At 45.7% G+C, this 18,812-nt stretch overlaps 1 protein-coding gene across 3 annotated transcripts in view; it reads left to right on the top strand.

Moving 5' to 3' along the window:
* DOCK8 (dedicator of cytokinesis 8) overlaps positions 1-18,812 on the top strand; it is a 214,857-nt gene that overhangs the window by 102,281 nt on the left and 93,764 nt on the right. The window lies entirely within an intron of this gene.

Genomic DNA, 18,812 nt, shown 5'->3' with positions numbered 1-18,812 from the left:
GTGGACATAATCTTTCCAGAAATGAAAAATACCTCCTGGTCGTTATCTTGGTTTTTCTCTGTGCAGAAGGACGTAACAGGAAAAGAATAATGGGACCAAAAATGTTCTAGGGCCTTAAAAGACAGGTATTTCTCTCTAGACCAACTCAGTCCAGTAGAGTTTTCTTCAGTGATAGAAGTGATTTGTATCTGCCCTGACCATACAATAGCCACTAGCCACATGTGGAGATTTAGCCAGGGCGACGGCAAAGCTGACATTTTGATTTTATTTAATTTTAATTCATTTAGGTGTCAATTCAAGTAGTTGCATGTGTCCAGTGGCTACCATATGGGATAGCACAACACCACACCATAGAGACCTTAAAAAATGAGGCCGTCTCTGTTTCTCAGTGCCCCTTATAGTGCCACCTAAGCCTCCCTGCAGGGCTGGCAAGGGCCACTGCCAGGACACACTTGCCCAGAACATTGTTGTTCACGTCCCTTTATGTATTTTGAAAACAAATTTTTTTAATGCAGAGAAGAATGCTGTAACCAGCACCTTTCCCCCACCATCCAGAAATGGTATTATGTTGTTAACATTTGTTGTTAGGTTTTTTGCCTTTTTTATGTAAAAGAAATAAACTAATGCTGACTAAGCCCAGGTCTCCTCATCCCCAGGCCTCTGTCTTGCCTCTCAGATGACAGATTCCCAGGTTTTATACACTCATATGTGTATCTGTGAACCCTGGAGGGGGTTATTTTTACACAATCCCATTTACATAAAGGAGTTCACACTGTACCTGTTTACTGCACTTTGCTTTTCTTCACTCAGCAATGTGATTTTTGTTTATTACTATGTTATTGTGGTCTTTGATGTAGTATGCCATCGAGTCAGCTGCGACTCAGCAACCCCACGTGACAGAGTAGAAGTGCCTCATAGGGTTTTCTAGGCTGTCATCTTTATGGGAGGGGATCACCAGGTCTTCCTCCCACAGAGCTGCTGAGTGGGTTCCAATTGCTGACATTTCGGTTAGCAGCTGAATGCTCAACCGTTGTGCCACGAAGGCTCGGTCGAGTATTATTATAGACTCATGAATTTTATTAATTCATGAGTCTATAATAATTTAAGAGTTAACTCTATTAAGAGTTAATGTGTGACACTCAGTTGCACTCATTTCTTTTTAAGTTATATTATTTTCACAAATTTAGCCCGTGGGACTCCTTACCAGCGTGTGTCACTCGCAGAAATATAGATATTGGCTTTACAAAAAGCTCCGTCGTTCCATTAAACTGCTGTATGGCTTTCCTTTCTGTGACCTGGCCCAGTTCTATTTATCCCCTTCCCTATCAGTAGCTGTTTATCTAGCTAACATGTTTTCCCTAGCTTTTGCTCTTACACTGTGCATTGAAAACTTTTTGTCTGTGTCTCTGTGCACATGTGTGGAAGTTTCCCTAAGGAAAATGCCTAAAATTGAAATTAGTGGTGCACCAGTTATGTGCCTTTCCAGTTGTCTTCATACTGCTATTTTTTGCCCCAAATTGTACCGGCTTGCAAGCCTACCAGCAGGGCATGAGAGTTCCAATTTTCCCAGATCCTCACACTTTCCAGAATGACACACGTGGGACTGAAATGCAAAGAACCTCGGAGCTCAGGAATCCAAGCTCTCCCCACCCCGACCCCCGACATTCCCGGGTGACAAAATTGAGACCCAGAGAGAATAAGTGAGTAGGTAGCCAGCTCCTGTCAGTCACTTCCCACTCCTGGTGGTCCCGTGTGTGTCCGAGTAGAGCTGTGCTTTAAAGGGTTTTCAATGGCTGATTTTTTGGAAGTAGATCTCCAGGCCTTTCTTCGGAGGCACCTCTGGGTGGGCTCGAGCCTCCAGTCTTTGCTTAGCAGCCAAGCACTTACCCATCTGCTCCACCCGGGACTTTTAAGTGAGCAGTTAGTCAAGGTAAAAAATGACAATGAGAAATAAAACCAACTACCCACACAGTTAGATACATGCCTCTTCCTTCCCAGATTCATGAGGTACACACCCGTTTCCCCCCACTTAGTCCTTCCTGAACTAGTTCTTCATTTTCTATCCCCATTTTTTACATACAAACTCAGCCCAAACCCCTCTCCCAGATAAGACACCCACTAGGGTCCCCACGGTGCAGTAGGTTTAACCTTCTTTTTCCTAGAGAGCCAAAAAAACCAAAACCAAACCCGTGAAAGCGTGAAAATGTTTGCTTAGGGATGGAGCGCTTTGTTTCTTTTTAGTAAACCTTCTCCTATGATTGAAAAAAACGCGTTACATTGGAATAAGGTTGCATGAGAGAATCCTACAGTTAGTCAACTTTCTCATAGCATTTAATCACCCAGGGATGCATTTATGACTCTCTCCTCCCGGCTGCAAGCATCACCCTTTAATTCCATCACAGCAGGCAGGGAGTGGGCTAGTCTGCACTGGATGATTCAGAAACGTAGGCGTGCGCAGGAGACAAGTCTGGACAGAGTACTGGGGACCCTATTGGGCATCTTAAGAAAAAGTGTGGAGCGAATATTCTTTAGCTGTCCTGTGCCCTGTAGAAATGCCAAGACCACCCATCAGAAGCCAGGTTGCTGCTCTTGAGAATGATAGAAGAAAACCCTTCCCTCCGGTTTGGTCACAGCCCTTTCTCTGGGCTCCCAGGCCATCACGTTTTATAACTTTTAAAAATATATATAATTTATTTTATTTTTGTTGTTGTTGAGAATATAGACAACAGAACATACACCAATTCAACCATTTCTACATGTACAATTCAGTGACATTGATTACATTCTTCGAGTTGTGCAGCCCTTCTCACCCTCCTTCTCTGAGTTGTTCCTCTCTCGTTTCCTGTCTAACCTTTTGAGTTAGTGAGGTCAATTTGATCCTGTATAGATAGTTCTTAAAAGCACAACGCACAAGGCAAACAGTCCTTACTAGTTAAGCTGAACTATTGTTTGGCTTTAAGAAGATTTGGGGGGATATTTTCAGTTTAAGATTTAAAGATTACCCAGGGAAATCGTTTCAGGGGTTCGTCCAGCCTCCATGGATCCAGAAAGTCTGGATTCCATGAGATTTTAAAATTCCATTTTGCATTTTCCCTCTTTTGATCAGGATACTGCCATAGCATCTTTGATCAATTTTATGGCTTGTTTAAGGCAGAAGAGCTACAATGAACTTGGATTAGAATTTTACTATGGGAACACTACAGAAACTCAGAAGGCATCTTGTTTCAGTCTCCGCTGCTATTGTAAAAATTTCTTCCCCAGCCGTCACATGCTTTATAGTGGTTTTGATTAGGTTGGTCTCAACAGAACCCAGTCCTAGACTAACGCTCCCCCTTCCCACATTTCCACCCCGCTCTTACAAGATGGAAATGGAAAGAATCAAGTCAGGTTTGAACCCTAGATGTCTTAGTCATCTAGTGCTGCTATAACAGAAATACCACAAGTGAATGGCTTTGACAAAGCGAAGTTTATTTTCTCACAGTAAAGTAAGCTAAAAGTCCGAATTCAGGGTGTCAGCTCCAGGGGAAGGCTTTCTCTCTCTGTTGGCTCTGGTGGAAGGTCTTTCTTGTCAACTTCCCGTGGACTAGGAGCTTCTCTGCGCGGGAACCCCGGGTCTAAAGGACGCGCTCTGCTTCCGGTGCTGCTTTCTTGGTGGTATGAGGTCCCCAACTCTCTGCTTGCTTCAGTTTCCTTTTTATCTCTCGAGAGATAAAAGGTGGTGCAGGCCCACCCCAGGGGAACCCCCTTTACATAGGATTAGGGATGAGACCTGAGTGAGGGTGGTGTTACAATCCCATCCTAATCCTATTAACATGAAATTACAGTCACAAAATGGAGGACAACCACACAATGCTGGAAACCATGGCCCAGCCAAATTGATACACACATTTTGCGGGGGACATAATTCAGTCCATGACACTAGGTAAGATTGCTAGGTTGGCCAAGTTTGTCATGGTGGCCTAATCTTCTCATTTCTGTCTATCTCCTCCTCTTTTTGACCCTTCCAATCGTCTTCCCTATAGGGTCACTATGAGTCGGAATCGACTCAACGGCAGTGGGTTTGGTTTTTTGGTATCATCTTCCCATGCCTCAAAAAATGTATATTGTCATAGCTTTTCTACCCTACACCCCCTAAAAAATAAATAAAAAGGCTTTTCTCAAGGAAAGATCTCTATACTCACTCACACTATGGTATCAATAACAGGTACAGTCTTATCTCTCCCACAGTATTATCACTTCAGTAGGAACAGCCATTCCTGGTTCTTGCAGAAAAGCTGAAGACTTAGTTGAAGAGTTCTATATAGGCTGTGGCATGTGGGGTACTTTTTCCTGTTGACAGCTGCTATTTCCGTGCCTCTAATCCTGGTCACAGCAGGCCCAGAGTGGCACAAACGGTTAAGTGCTGAGCTGCTAACCAAAAGGTTGGAGGTTTGAGTCCACCCAGAGGTGCCTCGGAAGAAAGGCTTGGCGATCTACTTCTGAAAAGTAAGCCACTGAAAACCCTAGGGAGCACAGTCCTGCTGTGACACGCGTGAGGTCTCCATGAGTCGGAATTGACCACAACTGGGTTTTTTTTTTATCCCTGTCACAGCTGTATACCTTTAAGGAAATAAATGACAGTTAAGATTGCTAGAACAGATATGTTCAGGTATAAGCCTTTGTTTTATAGAGGATTCACCTCAGGAATTTGAGATATGGCTTGACTTATAAAAATCTGGTCCACCTGTAACTTTGGAGAATCCGTCTATTGGGCCAAGCAGGAAATACCTACACTGACAAAGCCAGGATTCCAATCTCTAATCCCTGTGCTTCTAACATAAACGGCAGGGCACCTTTGGGTAGAGGGAGCTATTTTTGGGTGCTATGCAGTTGATCCCGACTCTAGCAACCCTATAGGACAGAGTAGAACTGCCGTATTGATCCCGACTCTAGCAACCCTATAGGACAGAGTAGAACTGCCGTATAGGGTTTCCTAGGCTGTAATCTTTACGGAAGCAGATCGCCAGGTCTCCCTTGAAGCCGCTGGGTGAGTTTGAATGGCCAACCTTTCGGTGAGCAGCTGAGTATTTAGCCACTGCGCCACCAGGGCTCCTTGGCGGGAACTGTTCCGTGGTTCTAATGGCAGGGGTTGTCTGGCCTTGAGCGTGAGGGGCGGTCAGTCACACATTATGGGATTCTAGTGTTGGGGGAGGGTTTCCAGTTAACACAGTGAGCAGAACCCAGGCACCTTTACCTTTTCTTAAATGGGTGCTACCCTCAAGCCTCAGGTAAAGTTGGGATAAGCCAGAATAGCCTCCCACCTCTTCACACGTCTCCTTTCTTTTCCCTGACTCTTCAGGTGCCCTGAGTCAGGGTCACTGTTATGGGTTGGATTGTGTCCCCCACAAAGATATGTTGAAGGCCTAACCCCTTTACCTGTGAATGTGGCCTTGTTTAGAAATAGGGTCTTTGATGACGTTCTCAGTTATGCCAATATGAGGTCACACTGGAGTTGTTTTACCTGCCGTTGGGTTGGCTGCTGACTCATGGTGACCCCATGTATGGAGAGCTGCCCGGTTCTGCACCATCCCCCTGACGGGTTGCGAATCAGATCATTGTGATCCATAGGGTTTTCACTGGCTGGTTTTTGGAAGTAGATTGCCAGGCCTTTCTTCCTAGTCTGTCTTAGTCTAGAAGCTCTGCTGAAACCTGTTCAGCATCATAGCAACATCCAAGCCTCCACCGACAGGTGGGTGGTAGCCACACATGAGGTATATTGGCCAGGAATAGAACCCAGGTCTTCCGCATGGACGGTGAGAATTCTACCACTAAACCTCCAATGCCCTCCCGTACCGGAATATGGTGGGCCCTTACCCAACACAGGGAGAAGACACAGAGAGAGAGGACACGGAGCTATGCTGCAGCTGCAAGCCAGGGGACACCTGGGGCCACCAGGAACCAGGAGGGAGAAGTCTTCCCTAGAGCCCCCAGAGAGAGCATGACCCTGCCCACACCCTGAACTTGGCTGCTAATTTCCAGAGCTGTGAGGCAGTAAGTTCCTGTCGTTTCAAGCCACCCACTTTGTGATACTTTGTGACAGCAGCCTGGGCCACTAGGACAGCCACCATGTTGTCCTTCAAGGGGCACCATTCAGATTATATCCATTGTGGGTGGTGTCCCTGCTGCCTTCTCCGTACTCAGATTGCTTTGAGAAAACGAGCTGGATCAGTTACAGCTGACCTGCCCAGGACTCCAGGAACCACCCCTGGGAGCCAGTGAGGGCTGGGCACTCGTACAACCAACACCTGCTCTGGGGAGAGCAGTTAGCTTCTACAGCCAGAAGTGCTGATCCAAAGAGTGACTAACCAGTTCCCCAGCTGCCTCCAACTCGTGGTGCTCCCATGTGTGTTAGAGTGCAGCTGCTCCATAGGGTTTTCAATGGCTGATTTTTCAGGTGCAGATTGCCAGGCCTTTCTTCCAAGGCATCTCTGGGTGGACTCAAACCTCCAACCTTCCGGTTAGCAGCTGAGAGTGTTATCCCAGGAATACCTAGGGTCTCCCAAACCAGGGGCTTTGCTCCTCTGCCATGCCAAGTCCACTGTCTATGGGTCAAAGGCATGAAGGCAGACTAATGTTCCCTGAAAAAGGCCCAGGCAAGAGGCTTTGAGAAGTCACGAGCCAGCTAGCAATTCTGAAAGTAGAGCCGAACAGCTGGAAAAATCAGGCAGATAAACAGGATTAGCCAAACCTGAGTTTGACATTATTTTCTCCATGCCCAGATTAAGAAAACACTAGCTATGAGCCTGGAAACACGTTTGAACCAACTCTGGGCTTCTTTTCCATGTGGCCCAGCAGCTGGACGTGGAGATGCCAGCTGTTTCCTGGTGAAGGCCGAGGGAAAACAGCAGGGTCGGAGCCAAGGCCCAGCCAGGCCTTCATGGGCCTGTGGTACTGCAGCTGCCACAGGATTTTGTGTGGAGATCACAGATGATGGGGCTGTAATGAGCTCATTAAACAACTTGCTTGCCCTTTAACTGGTGATTACATTCGAGAAAGCCACATAAAGTGTTTTTCATCTCTCTCCCAGCCCCTGAGAGTCTCAGAGGTCTTGTTTATCCAATTATCAGACTTGCTGTGGAGGACCATGATTGCTGAGAACAAGCCTATCTATGGAAACACGATTTCTTTGATGGATAATTAGCCGTTTTCTAGGCCTCTTCGTTTTCAGCCGAAAGTCCCCAGACCAGCAGTCAGCATTCTCAGAGCCTACCTGGTATCTGGCCTGACAGGGGAGTGCCTCCCTCATCACAGTGCAGTTTTAAAGGATTATTTCTGTTGTCACCTGCCCCCAACTAATGGGGCCCCCAGTCGCAACAGAACAAAACACTGCCCAGCCGTGTACCCTCTGCATAATGGGTTACAGATTGGACAGTTGTACTCCATAGGGTTTTTGTTGATTGATTTCAGAAGTAGATTGCCAGGCCTTTCTTCTTAGTCTGGAAGCTCAGCTAAAACCTGTTCAGCAACATGTTGTTGTTGTTGTTAGGTGCTGTCGAGTCGGTTCTGACTCACAGTGACCCTATGCACAACAAAACGAAACACTGCCCCGTCCTGAGCCATCCTTACAATCGTTGTTATGCTTGAGCTCATTGTTGCAGCCACTGTGTCAATCCACCTCGTTGAGGGTCTTCCTCTTTTCTGCTGACCCTGTACTCTGCCAAGCATGATGTCCTTCTCCAGGGACATAGCAACATAGCAACAAGCAAGTCTCTACTGACAGATGGGTGGTGGCTGCACATGAGGTGACTGGTGGGGAATCGAACTAGGGTCTCCCACATGGAAGGCGAGAATTCTACCATGACCATCACTGCCCCTTGATGCTAGAAGTACTTCAGCGTTATCACACATTAACACATTGATGGTTTTGGCGTGATGGACTCTTGTCTCTTTAAATCACTCTCAAAACAATGTCTTGCTTATACCTCTGTCAGAGTAATAGCTCTTCCTTCTGTATTGTTTCCCTTGTTGCTTGAATTATGTTTTGGAATAGGTAGCCTGTTCTAATGGTTCAAAATTTGAAAGGTACAAAAGTGCAAGTAGTCAAAATTCTCCCTGCCACTCCTGACCTCCAGCCTTCCAGTTCCTCCTTTTAAAAAACAAAAAACCAAACCCGTTGCTGTCGAGTCGATTCCAACTCATAGCGACCCTATAGGACAGAGTAGAACTGCCCCATAGGGTGTCTAAGGAGCACCTGGTGGATTCGAACTGCCAACCTTTTGAGGCAGCCATTTAGATCGGCTTCTTGTGTATCCTTGCAGACATAGACTGTGTCTACACAGGCCAATCCAGCCACGTATTTTTCCTGTCTTAATACAAATATGGACTCCATGGGAGGTACGAACGGTTAACACACTAGGCTGATAACCAAAAGGTTGGTGGTTTGAGTCCACCCAGACGTGCATTGGAAGAAAGGCCTGGTGAGCTACTTCTGAAAAATCAGCCGTTAAAGACCCTGTGGAGCACAGTTGTACTCTAACACGTGGGATAGTCGTCAGAGTCAACTTGATGGCAGCTGGTTGGGTTAATAGCAGTACAGCATAACCTACACACTCCTCTGCACCATGACGTCTTCACTGAACACTACAGTCTGAAGAGCAGTTCTATAGGAAGGAGCCCTGGTGGTGCAGTGGTTACACGCTGGGCTGCTAACCAAAAGGCTAGTGGTTCGAACTCAGTTACCCACAGGAGGAAGACCTGGTGATCTGCTTCTATAAAGATTATAGCCTTGGAAGCCCTATGGGGCAGTTCTACTGTGTCCTGTGGGGTCGATATGAGTCGGAATTGCCTCAACAGCAGAGGGTTTGGTTCGGGTAGTTGACTTTGCAAGGAGCCCTGGTGGTGTGACAGTTAAGAATTCAGCTGCTAACCAAAAGGTCAGTAGTTCAAACCCACCAGACACTCTGTGGAATAAAAATGTGGCAGTCTGCTTCTGTAAAGATTAAAGCCATGGAAACCTCATGAGTGTAAATCAACAACAGGAAACACCACCATCACTTGACTTTGCTAGTGGCTACTTGGTTTCAATAAAATATCCGGAAAACAGTCCTCGCTTTCCTGATGCCTTGCTCCAAAACACAATGAATGAGTTTTTATTATTATTATTTTATCATAAGTTTTTTTTATTACGATGAAAAAAATATGGAGGAAGCCGATTAAAAAAGCCGATTACATAAAGTTAATAAATAGTTGTAGGTTTTGCAAAAATACCCTTCCAGTACAACATTTCACCACTAGAGGGAAGAATTTGCTCACTTTCTAGATTCAGGCATACTTAGACATTACAGCTGCAACACAGACGGATTCATGGATTATTGAAGTAGAACACGCATTTTATTTTTTGCCCTTAAAACGCAGGACCGAGAAAAACTGAAAAAATATTCCAGTTCCCCGAGAGATCTCTGGAGTCGTTTTTTACCAAGAATTTTATTCTAACCTGTTAGCTTCTGTCTTCTTTCCTTAGTGAGTACTGACTCTAGAATCAAGGAGCCCTGGTGGAGTAGTGGTTAAGGTGTCAACTGCTCACCATGAGGGTCAGCAGTTCATAAGCCACCGGCAGCTCCCAGGGAGAAAGATGTGTCAGTCTGCTTCCAAAGAGGTTTACAGCCTTGGAAACCCTGTGGGGTCGCCAAGAGTCCAAATCGGCTGGATAGCAGTGGGTGGGGCTGTGGAATCAGGCACTTTCTGGAAGATGCAGTGGGGAGGGGGATGAGAAATTTACCCCGAGGTGCTGAATAAAGGAGCTGTGGTGGCGCAGTGGTAAGGCGCTCAGACACGAACAGAAAGGTCAGCAGTTCAAACCCACCAGCCACTCCATGGGAGAAAGATTTGGCAGTCTGCTTCTGTAAAGATGACAGCCTCGGAAACCCTGTAATGCATTCTACTCAGTCCTGTAGGGTCACTGTGAGTCGAAATCAACTCAGCGGCAGTGGGTTTGGGTTTTTGGTTGATGCTGAGCGGGAGAGAAAGAGACAAAGAGGTCTTTTGGGGTGATGTGTGTACGTGTGTGTCTGGGTTGTTCACTATACATATTTACACGTTTACCAGTTCTACCCTGTGTACAAAATTAAGAGAATGTAAGGAACGTGCCTGGAATCCACTGGTGAGGCAGTAATGAGGAGACGCTGCTGTGAGTTAGGAGACCCTAGGTGGTGCAAACAGTTCAGCACTGGACTACCAGCTGAAAAGTTGGTGGTTTGAACCCACCTCAAGGCGCCTTAGCAGATGGACCTGGAGATCTGATTCTGAAAGGTCACGGCCTTGAAAACCCTATGGGGCAGTTCTACTCTGCACACATGGGGTCGCCAGGAGTCAGAATCTACTCAATGGCAGCTAACAACAAGGACACCAGTTTAAGAAGGATGAAATCGTTAGTCATTAGGTACCGTAGAGTCGGCCCTCAGCACGGTGTGGCCCATCCCTGGCACCCCTGCGAGCCCATGACCCCAGTCTGCGTAACATTCTGATGGCAGCCACACCTGCAGGAGGCAGCCACACCTGCAGGAGGCAGCCACACCTGCAGGAGGCAGCCACTAATACACCTGCCACCTGGCTGGGCAAGGACCTTACGGTGCTATGAAAGTTTGTGCCTTAACCACCCCGGTAGGGAGGAAGGTGAGGCGCTGGTGGGCACGTACTGAGTACCTATCTGATAAATTTACGCTAAATTGAATGTGTTTGCTTTATAATGTTACTTGAAAGTATTTCTATAAAACAAGCATGCTAACAAATGCTGTTGACATACTCATGGGCTGTTTCTTTGAATGGGTAGAGGACTAAAAAAAAGAGTATCCAAAGCAAAAAATAAATAAATCCGCTTCAGCAGCAGCAAAAATTGGAACTGTTTAGGTACAGACATGTGTTTTTGTCAGCTGGCAGATTTGTTTTCGGAAACTATTTGCAAAGCCTGGAAGAAATGTGTCCCTCTGTCCATTAAAGGAGCAGGCAGGCTGGCTGTGGGTAGCCTGCACGTGGCAGTTCCGTCTGGTGGCTTTTTAAAATGTTGTGTTGTTCAGGTTTGGCATCAAAATGGTGTCTTAAAACTTGAATTTTAGGTCTTGAACAAAGCCAGGTATTATTGAAGCATTTGTTTTGTTTTCATTGGGGGAGGAGGGCTTTCATTAAAAATTTTCAGCATTTCTAACCGGTTTGATCTGGTTCAAACCCTTGCTGAGAATTTGTATGTCCCTCACAGATATACTGAATCAGAATCTACAGTTTAACAAGCTCCCCGGGTGATTCTTATGTATAATAAATTTTGAGATGTGCTGCTCCGCTAATGGTTCTCAGAATGGGTCCCTAATCAGCACTATTAGCATCCCCTGGGAACTTGTTAGAAATGCGGGTTCTCGGTGGGGATTCGAACCGGCACCAGTTTGTTGGAAGCCTTGTAAATTTTAATGTTTTAAGGGGGAAAGAAAGGTGTTTGTGGTAGGCACTTTTCAGCTTCCTTCTCATCTTTTGTCTGGACTGTCGCAGCCTCTTCAGGAGTGAGACCCTAGTTAGTTCCTTTAATAGAACCACAACTAGGACCAAAGAAAAAGTATTTATATTATTAGAAATTCCCAAGTTTTTATACTTAGTTGGGACTGGATTGACTCCAAGGAGGCTATTTTAAGATTAAGAATATTTTCCTATAGGTAGTAATAAAATATTTTTAAAAAATAGCCCTAAGCTGTGCGTATTAAGGAATGGGGCCCCTGAGACTATAACTCAATCATCTCCCTGCTCAGCCTCCAGGACTTTGCCCTGTCCCCTTCCCCCACACACCCTCGCTTCCTGCGTGTGTGTAGCTCTGGCTCCCTATTTAATTCTATATATAAAGTTATTCTGACAGAAATGGAAAATGTAGGTACGGAACGGTGGTTTTTGTAGGATTTCTGAAATATGTATTATTAAAAGGGAGCCCTGGGGGTGCAGTGGTTAAAGCACTTGGCTGCTAACCAAAAGGTTTCAGGTTCAAACACACCAGCCGCTTCGCAGGAGAAAGACGTGGCGGCCTACTTCCATAAAGATTTACAGCCTCGAAAACCCTATGCGGCAGTTCTGTCCAGTCCTATAGGGTCACCATGAGTAGGAATCAACTTGCGGCGATGAGTTTGGCTTGGTCAGGATGCTATTAAAAGGGTCCCAATCTCTGCCCATTTAGAAAAAAAAAAATTCTTATTAAATGTTTCCTAGGCATACAATCACTGAAAACAGGGTTCTCACAGCCAACTGAGGGGCTCGATCTATTCAGCAAATGTCTGAGCTCTCCCTGGTGGGAATCATAAAGACAAATAAAACAGGAATATCCAGATAACTCAGCTTTGAAAGCCCATCGTGGGTACCATGGGGGGGGGGGGGGCCTGAGCATCAGAAGAAGGGCAGTTGCCCAGTGAATCTTTTGACGATTTCGTCAGTCTCAAGTTTAAGTTTTAGAGAAGTTGCTCTCAACTGCTAACCTAAGGGCTGGCAGTTTGAATCCACTGAAAGGTGCCACAGAAGAAAAGCCTGGTGATCTGCTTTTGGAAACATTACAGACAAGCAAACCCTATAGAGCAGCTCTATTCTGTAACACATGGGGCCACCGTGAGTCAGAGTTGACGCGACACCAACAAGCTTGGTATTTTTGGTTTGTGGAATAAAGAAATTCGGGGTTGGGCACCTTCCATCTCCCCTTGCTTCCCCCCTCTCCTTGACCCCCTCAAGCATCGGCTCTTCCCCGGAGCAGCTCCTCATGGTCAGGAATTCCCCATCCTCTGTTTTATCCCTTTTCCCCACTCACCCCGCTCCGTGAGGGGGAGAAGAGCAGAGTAAACGAATTCGTAGGAAGGTGGGAGTATAAACCCCTTCATTCCATGAGTTTGCTCAGTAGTGTTTTCAAAGGACGTTTGCCAAGATGGGTATCGTAATTGGTAGAATTTCAGTCAGTTCTATAACGTCTGGGTCAGAGAGTGCTTTGTTCTGCCATTTTCTCCAGCAGGTTCCAAGGGCTCGTGTATTTGTGATTCTTTGTGATGCAGGTCTGATCTGGGTGAGACCTAAGACCATAACCCCAGCTTTTCCTTGAGTCTTTTGCTGTTGAAAACTAGTTGCATAGTTAGACTTTTCTTAAACAAGTGGAATTGACTTGACCACAATGGGTTTGGTTTTTTTGTTCAGGTCCTTTCAAGGAGCCCTGGTGGTACAAAGGTTATCACTCCAGTGCTAACCAAAAGGCTGGCAGTTCAAACCCACCAGCCATGGGAGAAAGATGTGGCAGTCTGCTTCCATAAAGGTGACATCCTTGGAAACCCTATGGGGCAGTGCTACTCTGTCCTATAGGGTCGTTATGAGTCAGAATTGACTTGACGGCAACGGGTTTGTTTCAGGGCATTTCAGCTGCTTTGAAAAGGCAGCTTTCTTTCTGTGCCAGCTTCACGTGCTCCTTTATTTACAGGAGGAGCGCTGGTCGGCCAAGCAGTCACGTGAGAGGAACTCTTGCTTGTTTCATAAAAAGGGGTCAGGAGATGACTGCCGAATGGACCTGAGGTTTATTTTAGGAGTGATGAAAATCTTTTGAAATGACTTAGCGGTTATGGTTGCACAATACCAGGAATGTCCTAAAAGCCACACAGTTGTACACTTTAGTTGGCTCAGACGGTGAATTCTTGGCCGGGAAGAGTATTTAATTAGTTCACAGTCAAAGACAAATGGTTAGTAGTAATAGTGGTTATTCTGTGTAAAGTCACAATATTTCCTGTTCACATTGTAATCCATCAACTGAGAAAGCGGTTTTTTTTTTTTTTTTTCTTCAAAAAAAACTTTACAAGGTTGTGATTAGAGGTACTAGGATTTGCTGGGTTTTTGTTTTTGCTTTTCTCCCTCTCTCATTTGGTTTCTGTTTTTGAGTGTTTTTTTTTTTTTTTTTAACAGAAGGTTACTGGGAGAGAAGATGGAGTCGTTATTTTAGTGTTTCTAAACAGTTGGTAGCGTGTTGTCTCTAACACCTGAACCCCATTCACAGTCTATGGGGCAGCAGAGGTCCCGATGTTCCCACTGCAGTGACAATAGCATTTATGCAGCCGTCCGGTCCACAGAGCACAGGGGTGACGAAGGGCCAGCTGCTGCAGTGACGGCCCCAATGGGTCCTTGTCATCTTGCAGAGTCTCCCAGGCAGGCGGCTGCGTGGCCTCTGATGGGTGCCTGGAAGGTTTCGTGCTTCGTTCTGGCCGCTCTGAGTTCTGAAGATGCAACGTCCCCTTCACCCTGACCACCAGGGGTTTTCTTTCCATTTCCATTTTTGCATCAGCGCCTTTGTGAGTTTGTGCTTTGCTCTAACCTAAAGCGCTGGAAACAGGAATAAGCACAAGGAATGGCGTGAGACCGTGGAATGGCAGGACTGGACATTGCAAGTGTTTTATTTCATAAACCAAGGAGCCCTGGTGGTGCAAACAGTTAAGCACTTGGCTGCTAACCGAAAGGTTGCCGGTTCGAAACCACCAGTGGCTTTGAAGGAGACAGACCTGATGACCTGCTATTGTAAAGACTACACCCTGGAAAACCTGTTGGGCAGCTCTACTCTGTCAAATGGGGTCGCTATGAGTCAGAATTGACTTGACGGCACCTAACAACGACAACATTCATAAAAATTACCTGAAGCACCATGTAGAGATTGTACAAGATATAACATTTCTGGGTGAAAGGAAAATCAGTCTATACCTGAGTAAGATCAATGCACAGGAAGCTACTGTGAAATCGCCAAAATAACTGGGTTGAAAAGAGTGTTTATTTAGAAAAGCAGGATGCTTTTCGTGAAAAAGGCTGTTTTGATAGCCTTGAATAAGGACTTGTTGTTGTTGTTGTTCTTAGGTGCCAACAAGTCAATTCCAACTCAGAGTGACCCCATGTGATAGCTGAGCTGCTGCACAGGGTTTTCCCTGGTGGCACAGCAGTTAAGCGCTCAACTGCTAACCGAAATGTCGGCGTTTTGAACCCGCCAGGGGGTCCTCAGGAGAAAGATGTGGCAATCTGCTTCCGTAAAGATTTACAGCCTTGGAAACCCTATGGAGCAGTTCTGCTCTGTCCTACAAGGTCGCTGTGAGTCGGAAGGGGTAATCGTTGAGTTTCTGCGTATTTACATCCTGTGGTAGATAAAACTGTATATTCTGCATTTTCCCTCACCACGATGCGGTGAACGTTAGCCCCTGAACTGACTCCAGGCCTGTGTTCAGGGAAGCGCAAGGAAAGAAGGATCAGAGATTGTCCTTGACAGACCACAGTTGACCTTTCGTCACTCTGGGATTTCCAAGGCCCTATTTTTTTTTGTTTGTTTTTCTATGAGTAAAATGTTCTCAGAGCCTAGAAGGCTAGGTGTGTGGCTTTATAACCTGGCTGATGGTTCCTTCATGGGTGCCTTGGCAGGTGTGAGAGGGAACGAAAAATGTTTTTTTATTCAGACATTGCCGTTATCAGGAGAGGACAATAAATCAGCGTTTACATCATGAAGGTTTAATTTCCTTCTCTCTCTTTTTTTTAACTGAGGTGAACTAGAAATAACAGAACAGTTGCCATTTCAACCACTTTTATGTGTCAATTCAGCTCACCATGGTGTGTAAACATCACCACTGTCCATTTCGTTTTTTCCATCACCCTTAACAGAAACTCAGTAGTTCTTCGTAATTTTTAACGTGCTTCAGGTGAAAGTTTACAACACAAATTAGTTTCTCGTTCAAAAATATATACACAAATTGTTTTGCGACATCGGTTGCAATCCTTACAATGTGTCAGCGCTCTCCCCCTTTCCCTTTGCACCCCGGCTTCCCTGTGTCCATTCGTCCAGGTTTCCTGTCCCTTCCTGCCTTCTTATCTTTGCTTTTGCAGGTGTTGCCTATTCAGTCTTGGATACTTGATTGAACTAAGAAGCACGTTCTGTATGGATCAGAAACCCAGTGCTTCTTCAGCAATACCTTCCCCCTCCCGCTCCCCCAGTCCTGGTAACCACTAATCAGCGTTGGTCTCTATGCACTTGCCTATTCTGGATATTTCATATATGGGATGATACAACTCCTGTCCTTACCACCGCTCTTCTCAGCCTGTCCTTTTTGCAGAAGAAATAACCCCAACTTCATGAATCTGACTCCCTGCGATTTATTTGCCAATCTGTTGAAATGATGGCCAACTCAAATTTTCGAGAATGACCTACTCACCATGACGTTCTCCATCCCCCTTGTCAGAGAAAGCCCGCCCGCCTTGAAGATCACAGTGCCCTCCATCCTCTGCTCCAGTGATGCTAGCTTGTCACTGAATCTCTCTGGACCTTCTTCCTGCAGCTGGTTGGTGCTGGAGCTGCCCTACCAGCTGGTGGAGGTGCTTGTTCTCTGCTCCAGCTGCTCAGCTCTCCCCTCCAGGCCTTGTGCTAGCAGCTCACCTAGCGAGGCATTCACCGTGTCCAGTTGTTGAAACAGTGTGCTTTTTGCTGTAGCTCACTCAATGCTTGAGCTCAGCCCCAAGCTGGAGAAGCCCATGGAAGAGCATATTGGTGCCATCTTGGGTGTAAAGTGACATGGGCAGGTTTCTCTGTTTTCAGTGCACTGAGTGAAGTATAGGTGACGCTTTGAAGAAGCCACACTGGTGTCTTTTGCATCGTGGCTTTGAAGGACTTCAGGGTCCTTGGGGTATTCTCACCTGTTTGTAGTAATGGAAGCAGAAGAAGGTCCCAGACGCCAAGCACAGACAGTTTGGTTACCAATTCAATGTAAGAATGACCGAAGTCCAGAAGTTAACCCCTAACTCCTTAGAACTGCTCAATGACAGCACATTGCAGGTAAGTTGAGAGGTTGTTGCTGAGTCGGTGGAAAGAATTTGGAGTTTCCAAAACAGGTTGTAATCAAGAGAAGTCATCTGAAGTGACCCCGGAAGGACAATTGTTGATGAATCCCAAATGTTCTGTTCTATGTTGAGATGTACGTCCAGAAGAAAACCGTTTTGTCCATATTTGGGGACAGATGAGATTATATTGATGCCTTGCACGTACGCTGGACTTGTAGTTACTAAAGAACTCAGAAAATAACTTGGCCGTAATAAGCGATGCTTACTTGGGTCATGAGCTATCATCTCAAAAATCCTTAGATAACATAATTCTTAGGCTTTTCTCCAGCTAACGTGAAGCACTTATCACATACAAAACCTGCAGGCCTGCTTTTCAGTTTGTTAATAGTGACTCCTAGCTGGTGGAGGCTGTGGGATTGCTGGCCATAAGGTCAGGTCTTTGTTCTCAAGAGAAAACTTTATTATTCTCTTATATTCATTTCTTAAAAAGCGTGCAGACATAGCAAAACATATCACTTTGCGTTCTTGCCAAGAAGAAATATGAAGATCCTTGGGAAATGCATCTTCTTGGAAAAAATTTAGGCAAACTCATTGAACCCCTCTGGGAGTCGGCTTCCTGGCTTGCAGAAAGGGAGGTTGGATGGAATGATCTCGGCCCTCCCTTCCAGCTTTTATGCAGAAAGTGCGTGCAGGACGGCAGGACATTGAATACCCTTGGCTTCCCGGTGAGGTTTGAACACGGGGTCAGCACCCACTGTGGAAGCAGTGTGCACTGTTGTGGACCAGTTTTGGGGGGTGTGGGGGGCAGGGGGCTGGTACCCCTGTGGAAGAGGGAAGGAGAGGAGTCTGCTCACTGCTTACGTGACCGTCCAGCCTGGCAAGGCTGCTGCTGTGGTCATTTACACAGCCCCTCTCATCCAGCTACATCAGAGCATTTGAACACACTCTGGCTCCTTATACCTGAAACGCATCAGAAAGAAAGGCTTTGATCCAGTTAATTCAGAGATGGAGAAACGGCATTATAGGGACCAGTCCAGTTGCCATCGAGCCAATCCGGATTCATGGCGACCCCGTGTGTGTCAGTGTAGAACTGTGTCCCATAGGGTTTTCAATGGCTGATTTTTCAGAAGTAGATCACCAGGCCGTTCTTCCTAGCTGCCTGTGGGTGGACTTGAACTGCCAACCTTTCACTTAGCAGCTGAGCACATTAACCGTTTTCACCACCCAGAGACTTCAGAGCACGTAGAACTTAAAGGAATTTCCCCCAAAGTATACTGTATTGCAGAGGGGCAAGATACATATACAAAGTGCTCATCCCAGCTTTATAGTTGGAAAAACAAGGGGTGGGGGAGAGAAATAACCTACATGCTTTTTTTTTTTTTTTTTGAGAATAGTTTAAATTATGGCACATTCATAATATGGAATAATACACAAACATCAAAATCATGTTTATTAAGAATATTTTTTGGTAAAATTGCCTGGATGGAACAAGATTAAGTGACACAAATACAGGATAAAGCTTTGCGTATACGGTGTGATTTAAAAAAAAGATTTAACGTACAGGAAAAATAAGACTATAAGGAAACAGGCTAAAGTTCTAACAGTGATTTTTCTTGGTGTCCTGGGATAGTGGATGGTTGCTATTTTCTTCTTTATACTTCCCGGGACTTTTTAACTACTCAAGACTGGAAAATGGACGCATTAGTTTCCTAGTCATATCTTTCTTTCATCGTCATGTGTATGCCTGTCTATCGTCTATCTTATCTATTATCTATCTGTCTATCTGCCTGCCTGCCTGCCTGCCTACCTACCCATCTATCTGATTTTAAGAGGCAGAGAGGTGGACCAATGAGAAACAGCATATGACATTTGAACTGCAACCCAGGAGATGAGAAAGAGCCAGCCATTTCTAAACCTGGGGAGAAGTCCTTCCAGGCATGGGGAACAGGAGGAACAAAAGCCTGAGGTTGGAGTAGATTTGGAAT

The sequence above is a fragment of the Elephas maximus genome, chromosome 9 (genome assembly GCF_024166365.1).
Source record: "Elephas maximus indicus isolate mEleMax1 chromosome 9, mEleMax1 primary haplotype, whole genome shotgun sequence".
In the NCBI taxonomy this organism is placed as follows: Eukaryota; Metazoa; Chordata; class Mammalia; order Proboscidea; family Elephantidae; genus Elephas; species Elephas maximus.
Note: the sequence above shows the minus strand (reverse complement) of the source record. Positions and strands in the feature narration are given on the sequence as shown.